General features: G+C 30.4%; 1 pseudogene; it reads right to left on the bottom strand.

Moving 5' to 3' along the window:
- Window positions 1-12,168: 12,168 nt before the first annotated feature.
- LOC145562162 (RING-H2 finger protein ATL78 pseudogene) lies at window positions 12,169-13,191 on the bottom strand (annotated as a pseudogene).
- Between the last annotated feature and the right edge of the window lie 457 nt (window positions 13,192-13,648).

Raw genomic sequence — 13,648 nt, 5'->3', positions numbered from 1 at the left:
GGGTGTTTGGCCGGATTAGACGTTTGTCACATGTATTGCAGTATACTCTATAGGGCAAGGAGCTTGTGGTGTTCTGTTGTTACTCAACAGAGTGTTGTTTACTTCTTATTCGATGGGATGTTTAAGGAAAGGTAAAGGAAGAATGGTGTTTGGACCGCGATTTTAATGGAATTTCTAAGTGATGCCAAAGAGAGGGTTCCACAAGTTGTATAAAGAGAGATGAGGAAGGGTATGCTGGTCGGAAGAAGGGAGAAAAGAATGATATAGAAGAGTTTGAGAGTCACAAAGATATAGATATGTGGATGTTTTAATGTTAGTGCATTTAATTTGATGTTCAGCTTTTTTTTGTCATACAACATGAGAATTAAATAGTTTGTTCTTATACATGAAGAATTTTATGAGAGGCAGTAATAGATGTGGCATTTCTAATGTTGATGCATTTAATTTGATGTTCACTTTATTTTTGTCTTACAACATGGGAATTTAATGGTTTGTTCTTATATAATGTAGAATTTTGTGGGAGGTTTTTTGGTACGCGTGGGTAGGGTGGGGGTGGCGGTGGCGGTGGTTGGGGGGTTTAAGTTTTAATTACAATTAATATGAAGTAGACGGAACATAAAATTACACAATAATTACATTATTAGTATGTGTTTCGTGGAATTATAGTGACAAGTGTAATTGCTATCAAGATTTAGAATTTGGAGATAGTCTTAACCTTATTTAATTTCGTAAGAATAAAAATGACGGGAATGGAGGGATGGGGGGAGCGATGCAAAGGTATAGTAATTACACCGTGTAAACGACTAAACGGAAATTTGTTACCGAGTAATTAATTATATTTCAAGTTGAGGTTAAATCTTCAAATTACTACTTGCAGAATAGATGAAGTGACATAGAATTGGTGTTGGTGGAGTGATAAAATCATCATCACATGAAAGAAAATTTGTTACTAGTACTAAGATTATTGCGAGTTGGTGATAAAACTTTCAAACCTAGAAAAGATTTATGTGACACATGATAGTTACCTTCCTTTAGGTCCCAAACGATCCATTATATAGTTGTACTAAAGTGGTTTCCTTTCATTTTACAAGTACAACAACAACAAATATCAAGTAGATAGAAAGAATGAGACAACAAATTATTTATATTCAGTAATTTATAGTCCAAATGTAACCAACTAAGATTATATGGTTGTGTTTATATTCATGATTTTGTAAGTTTTGAGATGATGTTTAATTAAATCTTGTCAACACAAAATTTAAATTGGAAGTACTTATTTTACAACCTGTTTTTGAAGTTGGATGTTATGTTAATGGCAAGCTAGAATTAGTTGAATGAGTATCTGTCTATGTTAGCTTTTGCATGCAAAATACAGAAATTAAAAACACAGCGATTGTCACTGTTGTCAGTATCCCACAAACTTTTATACACTATTATCACTTTACCAAGTTTATGTCAACCTTTGTGTCAATTTCCACCAAATTATAGCACTTCCAATTCTTCTAAAAAAGAAAAGCACTTCCAACTTATTTTGATCCTCAAGTATAATTAGTCTTTGTGGTTTCTTAATTGAGTACCCATCTTAGTAATTGCTGTAAGGCGGCTAGGTAAATTAGACTTGTTAGGGGTAAGAATCGAACCCCTCTCATAAGAGTGGTGTTATACTTTGGACAATGCCTAGGTCGTTATGCCTTATGTACAAGTTAGATTTAACTGATAAGGGAATCGCTACCTAGGGCCATACATGTATGTGATTACTCCCACAGAATTCTACTAATTGTTCAATTTAAGAAGTTTTTTTTTTTTTAATTTTTTAATTTTTTAATTTTTTTTTTTCTCTTCTTTTTTGAGGTGCATAATCTGGGCTAGATATTGTAAGATGAGTCCTCTTAAAAGTTGAAGCAACCACCAGAATACAAAAGGGTGTGGGGGATTACTCCTTTAAGGCAGGATAGGCTAAGTTTAAAGTGAAAGTGAAAGGGTAAATGTCCCATAACTTCCATTAACCCTTGTCTACCTTTTCAATTTTGTTTTGATAACTTTGCAATCTACTTCGTATATCATTATCGATGTAACACTCAGATATCGATCTTTATTTTGAGGAAAGAGAAATTTATATACGTCGTATTTAAAAAAAACGAAACTCAATCCAGAGGGTACACTCTTTTTTTTGTGAGTGGGTCCCCGTACGATTGGTGCCTCTCGAAGAAGTGAGCTGCACGGCTGCTGTTTTGCACATGTATAGTTCTTTACTTTGCATGGATTGCTTTTGTTTGTAAGTTTTAACATCTAGTTATGTTGTTTTTTCTGAAGCTTGAACATTTCCTGCTTAACAGATATGTAGATTTTGATTGAGCACATGGAGGTTCTATTCTGATGTTTAAGGTTCATGTCTGGTCTCTAGACTATAATTTTATTGTCGTCGATCTTTGTTGAGTGACTTATGATTAGTACAAGTACACATACACATACACAAGAAAGTGAGGGATAGCTCAAGTGGTTAGAGGTTCCCTCCCGATTCCAGGAGATGTTGGGATCGATTCTCACCCCCGTTCTTTGTGGCTCTCTAAACACATACGCATACACATACACGTGTTGTCAGTATATAGCACTTGCTATTTCTTTGGGTTTGAAGGAATCATTAAGGTGGACAGATTCATAACAAGTTTTGAACTTGTATACAGCCACTATTTTGGAAAGTTTGGAAGTTGAATTACATGAAATTAGTGTAATTTGCAATAATGAAGTTGCTTTGAATTGTTGAAATGAATAATCATATGGTTTTAGTAAGGTGTTAAGTTAATGAAGCTTTATTTTGTGACCCCTTTAGAAATCATAGATTCATGTATATCGAGTAAGGATATCTGTAAAGTTATTTTTATGTATAAAAGAAGGGACCCCTTAGGATCATATTGGATTTCATTTACCAAACATGAAGTGATGCTTCTCGTTTTGGGGGGGCAATTCAAGATGTGGCATCACTCGTCAGACTCCTATATACTTATTCAGAACATGCATACCATTATTGGTTATACTTATTCTAGGAACTACGAGTATAATTTAAAGGTGTTGCGCGTGTTTTATGGACTTGTTTTTAGCTACGACTTCTATCTCGTGTAGTCGTGTGCTATTTGTTATGTGATGCAATTATTGTAAAACTTTAGATTTTACTCCGTATTTTTAACTTGAATGGAGTTGTTTAAATGAGTAAAGAGATATGTATGCCTAGAAAAACCCGACTATAGAATTTGTACAATTGTTTTAATTTTTGACAATTGATTACAAGAATATGTACACTAGTTATACTAGGAAAATTTTAACTACTTAACTTTCTTAAAATCAAGTTATGGTTAAAGAAATGCTTTGTTATATACTCACTTAGATTGTTTTATTTATTTATTTTTTCCCTCTCTTTTCCTCTCTTTGCTTGAGTCGTGCTCGTGTTTCCTATACAGGTTGGATTATCCCTACTATGTATAATACATATTGTTTTGCCTGTCATGAAGACGATCGAGTTCAATAGTCGAAGCTTAATTATTAGAAATAACCCTTCTACAATTGTAAAAATAGGGTAGTATACGTCAATTTGTTTTACCTTTGGATGGCATTTTAGACGTTGGGCATTTGAGTAATGGTAAAAACAGATTATTAAGGGCTTGTTTGGCATCATTTTTGGTTTTCAGTTTCCTGATTTTTTGAAAACCAAAAACAGGAAACAAGAAAAAGGTGTTTTCACTTTTCTGTTGTCAGTTTTCAAAATTATCATGATTTGAATAAGTTTATATAATTTTTTCTTCATTAAGGAACATATATCATATACTTTTAAAAAATAAAAAACCAAAAAACAGAAAACCACAGCAATGCCAAACGAACCCTAAACTACAACAGTGGCATTGGTTGTGGACTCGTGGTCATGCGTTTAGTCAATCATAAATCTATACTCCATCTAGTCGGCAACTCCGCAAGGTGAAAATCGGGAGAAAATCATATGTCCCATATTTTGTGTCCCATTGGTGTTCCACTAAATATGATTGGTTCTTAAAATATTTATTTGCCTTTTAAAATTTGAGAAGTGGGACCTTGTAACTATTACAACCAATAATATTAAGTGGAACACAAATGGAACATAAAAAATGGGACAGAGGATTTAAACCCGTGAAAATCAATGTGCTAAAATTATGCGAAGACCACCTTCGACATTCATCTAATTTTCTCTCCTTTCAAGTTTAAATATCACATAGTTTTTTCCGTTTTTTCACCATATATCTATAAGTTTTTTATTTATTTATTCACCATATACTCCTAAAAATTTTCAACTTCACCATATACCCTTGAATTGTTACAAAGATTCACCATATACCCCCTAATGACAAAATGAGTGAAATTTTGTTAATTATACATTGAAACTACCTTAAATATCTCCCCCCATCCCTCATGAAACCGTACCATTCATCTCCTTTCTAGCTCTAACCCATGAAACCATTCAAAATATCCATAATCATATACGTATGATTGATTTTGAGGATAAGAGAAAGAAATTACAAGTGGATTTGGGAGTAGGATAAAGGAATGTGGGTGATTTCGGAAGTAGGGGAATGTATTTAGGGTGATTTCGGGTCATAACTAACCCTAATGACAGACGAAGTTAACAATCATTATTCATCAAGGGCATATGGTGTATTTTTGTGAAAACTTAGGGGTATATGATGAATACAAAAAAGTTCAGAGGTATATGGTGAATAAACAAAAAACTCAGGGGTATTATATGGTGAAAAATCCATAATTTTTATAAGATTTTTTGAAGATATTGGTTGACTAGATACCTATATTAACTGATTTGACTAACTTACTTTATTAGTTGGTTGTATAAATATGTTTGGTAATTGCTATTTTTTTTTTTTTTCTATTTATAAGATAAATAGCTAATTGCTTAAAGAACTGTGGGGCTATGTAGTCGAGAAGGATTTTAAATTAAATGGGGGTATAAGTGTCATTTTTATTAAGATATTGAATAAGCTAATACGAAGCCTTTTTTTTTATTATTATTTTTTTATTTAAAAAAAAAAACTTATTTGGTGGAATAATTAGTCTCAATTTTGTAAATTAGCTTCTTAAATTTTTTTTATGATATAATTTTGATTTACGCTTAATACATCAAAAAAACAAGTGCAAATTAACGAAAAAAAAAAACATAGATGGGCTCACAATGCAGTGTATTCTAATTGTTGAAATCCTCAATCCAACCCCATTCATCAAATTCTTGAGCAAGATTAATAGTATCATACATATTTGTCTCTTTGTGGTAGCAGCCTGGCAGCTAGGGAAAACTGTCATAAAACACACTCGACAGTTGCGTAACAAACATTGAAGTAGCTAAAGCTTATTGATTGTAGATTTGAATTTTGAAGTTGTGATGAAATGGTTGAACGAAATTGTAAAATTGTTAATTAAATTAAAAGTTTGTTGATTGAAGCTAACCTGTTTTACAATTGTGGGTTGACAGGATTTAAATAGGGCCAAAAATTAAAGCCGTCAGCCGTCTCAATATCATTCAGGATGTTGTACAAGACTTACATACTGATAATTCGCTGCCTTTTCTAAAGCATTTCTTAGAATTAAACGGGTTGTATAACATGTGTGTCTTTGCCTAAATCCGCGATTCTATCCCCATTTTTGTCAGAGGTGTTGGGATATTACAATCCCAATACCTTTGACATTCGAGGACACATGATAGGAATGACACTAAAAGATGTGTTATTTCTATCAAGAATCCAGATCAGCGACAAGTCGGTACTTGTTAAATATTACAGCAATAACCATTGGATTGCTGTTTTCGAAGAAGAGATCTACAAGGTTAAAAAGCTGTATACGATTATCAAACACACAACTTTGTATGTGAAGAGGGGCAAGCTGGTACTATTAATGGTAATAGTGTTATGCCTTATAATGTCATCTCCCAATGGGCTAAACTTTTATACCCCATTTTTTGACGTTCTAAGTGATCCAAATGGGATATCTGACAATTATGCAAGAGGACAGTCATACTAGCTTTCCTCCAACATCACTTGGAGAGGTGAGATCAATCAAGAAAATTAGGTGGTTATACAGGACTTTTAGTAGTAAGCTTTTTCTTCTGTTTTTTTTTTTTACATTTTCTAACTAACTTTATTGTGTACAATGTTTCTTCTTGGCATCAGTGAGGGAGGAGTTGGAGTTCCGGTTAAAACAAAAAAAAAAGTTGGCACAAGATTAAATCCCTTTATTAAAGTTTCATGTAATTTGTTAATATTTTTTTTATTATGATTTTAACGTAATTTGTTTCATGTAACATACTTAAATTTATTATATCTAATTAACCTGAATAATTATTTTATATGCATTTAATTGAGTACCCATTTTTAAAATGTATAACAGTATATTTTCAATGTCAAACCTTGTAATAATCAAATAAAAAGAATTAATATATAAATTCTAATCGTTATCTATATTTCTATTATTGTTAAATCGTCGGATGCTACTTTACTCCTGTTTTGAATGAAAACGTTGAACTAAATTATCAAATTCTTGGCTATGGTAATGGTGTAATCAATTATGTCAAGAAATATGTAAATCTGAATAATTTAGATTATATTTGTAATTAATTTACATGGTTTTGAAATTTACAAATATAATTTAAGAATATTTAAATATGTTAGTTAAAAATGATAAAAGAAAACATTAAATCAAAGGAGTTTCGTTTTAAATAAGTTTTTCACCAAGTATTTTAAATTAGCTTAATTAATAGTAAATAAACATTTCAAACTGGTAAAAATAGAATATTAGTTTTTATTTTTTTTAGAGTAAATGTAATAGTTTATGCGGCATTATTATAATTTGTCATTTTTTTTTATTGTGAATGATAATGTTGTGATAATAACATTTTTAGAAGGCGTATAATGTAATAACTATTTGTGATATATACATGCGGATTAATTTTTTTAAAGTTTATTATATATTTACCTTAATTCATAGATGTTATATACCTTGAAATTAAAAAGCCAGGAAAATGCAATATAAATTCTACCATCTACTCTAATCACCACCTTTCTACTCTATTGCAACTCATTTTCTTTACTCCTGTGGCCACAGTTCAGTATTTTGCCCTACTCTTTTCCCTTTCTTTTAATTCTTCCTTTTCATAATATCTTAACAATTTTTTTTTCAAAAAAATAAAATAAATATCTCAACCATTTTGTCGAAACAAATTTAACAAAAATATTTAACATTGACCATTAATATTTTTTAATTATTTATTAAAAAAATTTATCTATATTGAAATATATACCCCGTATTAATTAAAATTAATGCAATATACTAACAATAAAATTTGTTATTCATGTATTATTGAAAAGAATAGGGTCAAAGCAAGCACATAAATATTGTTATAGAAGCTAAGTCAAGATTAGCAAAGTATAATGAAATAATTAGCAAAATATTATGAAATGGAGTATAATTATATGAAGTATTATAAAGTGGATGAGAAAAATGAAACATGAAGATATAAATTAGTGACTATATATGGAGTATACTACAGTGGAGCGACCGAGCGAGTGAGAAATATTGAAGGTGGAGATGAGGGTCCAAGAAGTACAATTTTAAGGTTGCCGAAATATAAAGATCGAGGGGTCAGGGGTATTGGAGAAATGGAGAGGGCAAGGCCGCAAGGGACGGATAAAACAAAAGGATTTGTGAATTATTATTATTATTTTTTTTAAATGTAGAAAAAATTATATTGCATTGCATGAATATATAATTTTTTTTTTTTTTTTTTTTTTTTTTTGAAGAAAATATAAAGTATAATCTAACACTAAGGCCTTGTTCTCTTCACCTTAAAAAAATAATATTAAGTAAAAATAATTCCAGTTCAGTAAAAATTAGTTCAGTTCAGTAAAATTAATTTCAGTTCAGTAAAAATAAGTTCAGTTCAGTAAAATTCAGTTTTCTTAAAGAAGAATTATAATGGAAAATCAGTAAAAATAATATCAGTTCAGTAAAAATAATTTAAGTTCAGTAAAAATAATTTCAGTTCAGTAAAATTAAGTTAAGTTCAGTAAAAATAAGTTCAGTTCAGTAAAAATAATTTCAGTTCAACAATATTAAGGTGAATCAAACAGGGCCTAATTGACATGCACGTAATTTTATCAAGTATTTCTAATCAATATAGAGTAATTCATATTGGTAATTTTTAATATAAATCAAAGTCATTTTATACTATTTTGTGAATTTGGGCATCTTTTGGTATTAATTAGAGAAACTTAAGAACTATTGAGAACTCTAGTAGTAAAAGTGATAACGGATCAGATCATTCAGATTGAGTATATTTAGCGATTTGAGTCATATAATCCGAGTTTATTTCGAATTTTATTAGTTTTGGGGTCTATTGTTGATAAGTTTAACATTCAAACAAATTAATTTAGTTGCATAATAATTATTTCTCTATTTTTAGATACAATTTCGTCTAAATTAGGTCATTGAATTGAAGTTGGATTGTGTTTGTGTTACGATTTTTAATTTGGGCCGATTTTTGACCCTATTTAATTTTCATTTTAAGAGTAGTATACAAATCTCTTAGTCATTAACGTAGCCTAATCTTTTTCTTTGCATTCCTCAAGATCAGCATAAAATTTCTCTTGTGGAACTAGCTAACACATATTTAGTGATTAGTGAAATATGTAGATCTATGTCATCCTATACAACATGTAACCAATAAGCATAAAAGTGAAGATAAGCTTCTTGCAATCATTGTTCTAATCAAATGGGTTAGATAAGTCACAATCCTTACAAGTCAAGTTGACATAAATTATAACAACATATTAGGTTTTACATGGTTATTTGAGAGAAAAAGACCATATCACCTCGTATCTGCTTGTTTCCTACGGACCACAATTTCAATTCATAAGAGATAAGATGTACAATTTTGTACGTAAACATTATTGCATTAACCATGTAATTTGCTGGATCTCACATTACTTGTATTCAATTAGATTGGTTGATCCATTGTGGATGCTTACATTAGGGTTCACAAGCAATATATACATGAATTAATTAAGGAAACTTGCTAATGTTAATACAAATCAAATATTGTTATTAATTAGTACTAACCATTGGGGGAATGATTTGTGTAATCAAACATCTTGCTAGCTAGTCATTTTCAAAGTTTTGGATATATTATAATTTTCATCTTTAAAAGTACTAAGTGGGGATGTTTCTTCCTTGCACTTTATATATTTTCTTGTTTTTGGTTTGATTCAATTGCAAAAAGAATTTATTCCACGTCATTTCCCCGTAATTATTTTCATTTTATTTTCGATGTTTCCTGATTTTCTTTTAAAATTTCTATATTTTTTTGGTGTTTACATTTCTAATTATTGGCCTTAGGAAAAGTTTAAAGCAATGTTCTTCTTGTTAATTGGATTTCACAAATTTTGTAATTAAAAGGTATCTAACATGTACTCTATGATTAAGAACTTTTAAAGCTCGATGTTCCCTTCAAAAAGAACTTCTCTTTTCTTATCAAATTATTAGTAGTTACATCTCTTTGTGTTTAATTTTTTGATCTTTTACGTACTATTAAACTAATTAATCTATCATTCCTCCATATACATGATTTAATTTAATTTATTAATCTTGCTATGTTCAATCTACGTGGTTAGATCCATATCCCCTATAAAATCCGTATCACAAGTCATTTAAAATACAAACAGTGCACCTATGAGTAATTAAAAGTGAGGATTAGCTTCATTTGTCAATTTACTTAGTTAAATGATTAAGATTAGCCAATTAAGAGTAAAATTTACAACCTTCTTAAATTAACATTAAACTGTACAAGATAGTTGCAAAGTTTTGCTTGGTGCTTGGAAGAATAATATAGACATCATATCAAGCTGTTTCCCAAAGCATGATTCTTTTCTTGGTACAAGATTTGTTTTTAATTTTTGTTTCATTTTCTGCCTTCAAGTAGCATGGATATATATGCTTTTTTTTTACACTGATTAATTTTGTTTAATCATCTTTAATTTGTGGGTGCTTTGTAGCACATATCTAAGAAAGCTTGTTATGATTAATTTATTGACTAATGTTGCAATTACTACTAAAATAACCATTAACAAATGATTTAATTGTAACTTTAAAGTAACATCTAGGTTTGTCCTTATCAAAGAGAGTAGGATTTACTACTAAATGTTATCTTCAAAAAGTACCTCAGCCACCATCAAATAGGGATTTTTCTCGCCAGCTCTTTACTTGTACTCCTTTTTGTTGGCTTACTATTTAGTCTTGTAACTATCAAGTGACATAGTCCCTCCGTCTCGTCTTTTATATCGTTTATTTTGAGGTGTTGTGTCGTCATTTGATGTGTCGACTCCTAATTTATCTTATCTTTACCAAATATATTATTTTACCATCTTATTTAATCATATTTTTTCCTATATTATAATTTTATAAAACTTTGTTAGAAGAGTGTACACTAAATGAGTATATTAGAAAGAAAATAAAGGAATGGTACCCAATTAAGTTTCACATCTTTCAATAGTATCCACGAGCAAGAGTTTGGTGTTGATTTCCTTTTTTTTCCTTTCAAAAGACTTACAAAACTTAATTGATGACAAGATAATAATTTTATGACCTAGCTAATTAAAAAAATAAATATTTAGTGGCACTTTTTGTTCTTTTATGAAAAGGTGAACTTTACTTCCCTTTCAAAAACTAAGTGAAAATTATCTTTGATAAAAAGTACTTCAGATACTATGTTACCTATAATTCTAAACAAATCAATAGCAAACAACTAGCAGCTAACGATTACGAGTATATTTTATACACATTCTAAAGTTTCAAGTGAATCATCAATAAGAAATATCTAGACTTGTAAAACTCGATTGGTGAAAAAGATTATAACTTTTTACTCCTAATAATAAACTAATAATAAGAAATTAATAAAGCGATACCTTTTGTTTTATTTTGGAAAAAAATAAAGGCAACTTACATGTTAATGAAAAGTTTCACGGTAATCAACTTACACTGGTCTGATACGAATAAGAAATTAAATGTTAATGAAATATGAAGTCTATTTTTATCATAATAGTATTTTTTTAAACTATACTGTAGCATAAAATATGAAAAAAGCATACTTTGAAGAGTAACATATTAACTTAATTTGGACTATTACTGTTGAAATAGAAAGTTGTAGGGCAGTGGAATATGCCATCGCAAATAGCAATAGCTTGTGAATGGGGGAGAAATGAATGGACAAAAGAGAGTTTTATTCTTTAATCCTTCTTTTTAGGAAGCACAAATGCATGATTAAGGGCACTAAACAAGGTAGAGACCAATCAATAACAAAGTAGAATGACATTGATTTATGCAAAAAAAAAAAAAAAAAACAATGTATTAGTACTAAACTAAATGTATTAGAAGTGGACAATTGATTGAGGATTTGAGAATCATACAAGAAAATGATTGAAAATGTAGTATGGCTTTGACAACTAGCTAATTTTACAGACCAACTTGAGTGGAAAAGTGCTACTTGTAAATGCATTGTTTTTAGCCCATGGGATGGGACCCATGTGAACCATCCTAGGTGGAAAAGTGCCCATAAATAATTTTTTTTTTTTTTTTTTTTTTTTTTTTTTGGTTGGAAAGTTTGGTAATTTTAGGCATAAGTTTGATTTTTCATGTAAAAATGACCAATAGATTTGATTGTCTTTACAAAATTTGGGGAGATATTTGTGACAAATGGTAAATAAAATTTTCTTAACTACTACTAGTACTAGCCGTAAATGAGTTTGATTTATGTGTATCGGTAAAGTGTTACATAATTGAAATGCGTAAATTTTAAGTAAATTGAAATCCATTTATGTGTATAGACGTTTATAAAGTGATCGTAAAAGTACATCTTAGATATCCCCACCAAAAAAAATGGAGAATGAGAAACGATGGATAAGCAACCATCCAAATTTGCAAAATGAACAATTTGCAAAGTGACCAATTTATTTACAAACATATCACATACTTTATTTATTCTATCAAGTACCCTGTTGAGTATTAATATAGTTATACTATAGAATTTTAGAGTGAAACTTTTTCATAAAGAATCAGTCCAATAATTTAGACAATTATTGAGGACAAAACAAATGGCTAAACCAGGAATTTGTAGATTAATTGCTCTTCAGTTTATACATGATTAATCGAGAACTAATATCTATAATTTGTACAACAATAATACAGAGTAAACATGAAATTGAATTTTTCCCTAAAAATTCACTCTGAAAATTGATGAAAAACCTACAAAACTACTAGAATTTGGCTAACTTTGAACAACTTCACTCCTATAATCTCTCACCAAATCCTCCCTTTCAAGTGGCACAATACTCACTACAACCATGTCACTTGTTGATGTTGTTGTTGTTGTTGTCGTCGTTGTTGTTGTCGTTGACAACGATGATGATTCCGACGATGAGGTAGTTTGACGATCATCACCACAACCAATAATCTTGTTACAAGTTTCAACTAAAGATTGCCTACAAGTAGGGCAAGAGGAGTTTGAACCAAGCCATTTATCAATGCACTTAACATGAAAACCATGATGGCATTTTGGTAATATCCTAACTTTTTCACCACCCTTAAACTCTGACAAACATATCACACACTCAGTGTCCAACCCTTGAATTTTTACCTCCTTTGAGTACTTCACCACTGGAAATGTCTTTAATGCCTTCTTATCTAAACCATTACATTTTTTCTTCTTTTGATCATGACTAATTATGTTTAGATAGTAATTAGGCTCGCCGGTAATCATACTTGAGCACTTGATCACACACCTAATGAAGGTGTTTATGCATAAAGAGCATATTAAAGCACAAACCAATACCGCGAGGATCATGACTATGTTAGCATCAAGGCCGGAGTTGCCATGGCCCGAATTCGGGTCTAGGACTTGGTAGGTTGGTGTAGGTGCTTGTGTAGTAGGTGGTGAAGGGTGGAAGGGGGAGTGAAGTAGTAATCTTCTAGAATAGTGAAGGTTGGTGATGATTTCTTGGGGAATAGAAGAGAAGGAAGTTGAAGGAAACATGTTTTTGGTTTGTAAAAGAAAAAGAGAGAGTAATATTATTGTTATTGTGGATAGAGTTGGATGTGGAATTGTGGTTGTGTTGGAAGATGAATATATAGTGGCCTAAAGTTATAAAAAGTATAGATTTTGTAGATCCTATATACTTGTATAGGAATATTTATCTTATTTGTAATCTACTTGTATATGTTTGTTGTTGGCAAGGATTTGTTAACACTTAACAGCAAGGATGTGTGTTTCCTTGGTATATTTTACCTAGCCGCCTTATTATTTAGTTTAGTACTTAGTATAAAATTTTTAAAGGTAAAGAGAAAAATCCTAATCAAACCTTAATGCTTACGATTTTTAGTCCAACTTTTATGAGTTGGACTTCTATACAGGAATATAGGGAATGGGTAAGGGATCATCACCCTCAAACATCTAGGGTAGGGAGAAATCGACTTTGTAACCTAAGACAAATTCCCACTTAACTACGCTAACCCGTTATGCAGTATATGTTATACAGATATTTCAAAAATAAATAAAATGTCTTTCTCAATACAACCC

Source organism: Chenopodium album, chromosome 1, assembly GCF_948465745.1.
Source record: "Chenopodium album chromosome 1, dcCheAlbu1.1, whole genome shotgun sequence".
NCBI lineage: Eukaryota > Viridiplantae > Streptophyta > Magnoliopsida > Caryophyllales > Amaranthaceae > Chenopodium > Chenopodium album.
This window is presented reverse-complemented; position numbering and strand designations above follow the sequence as displayed.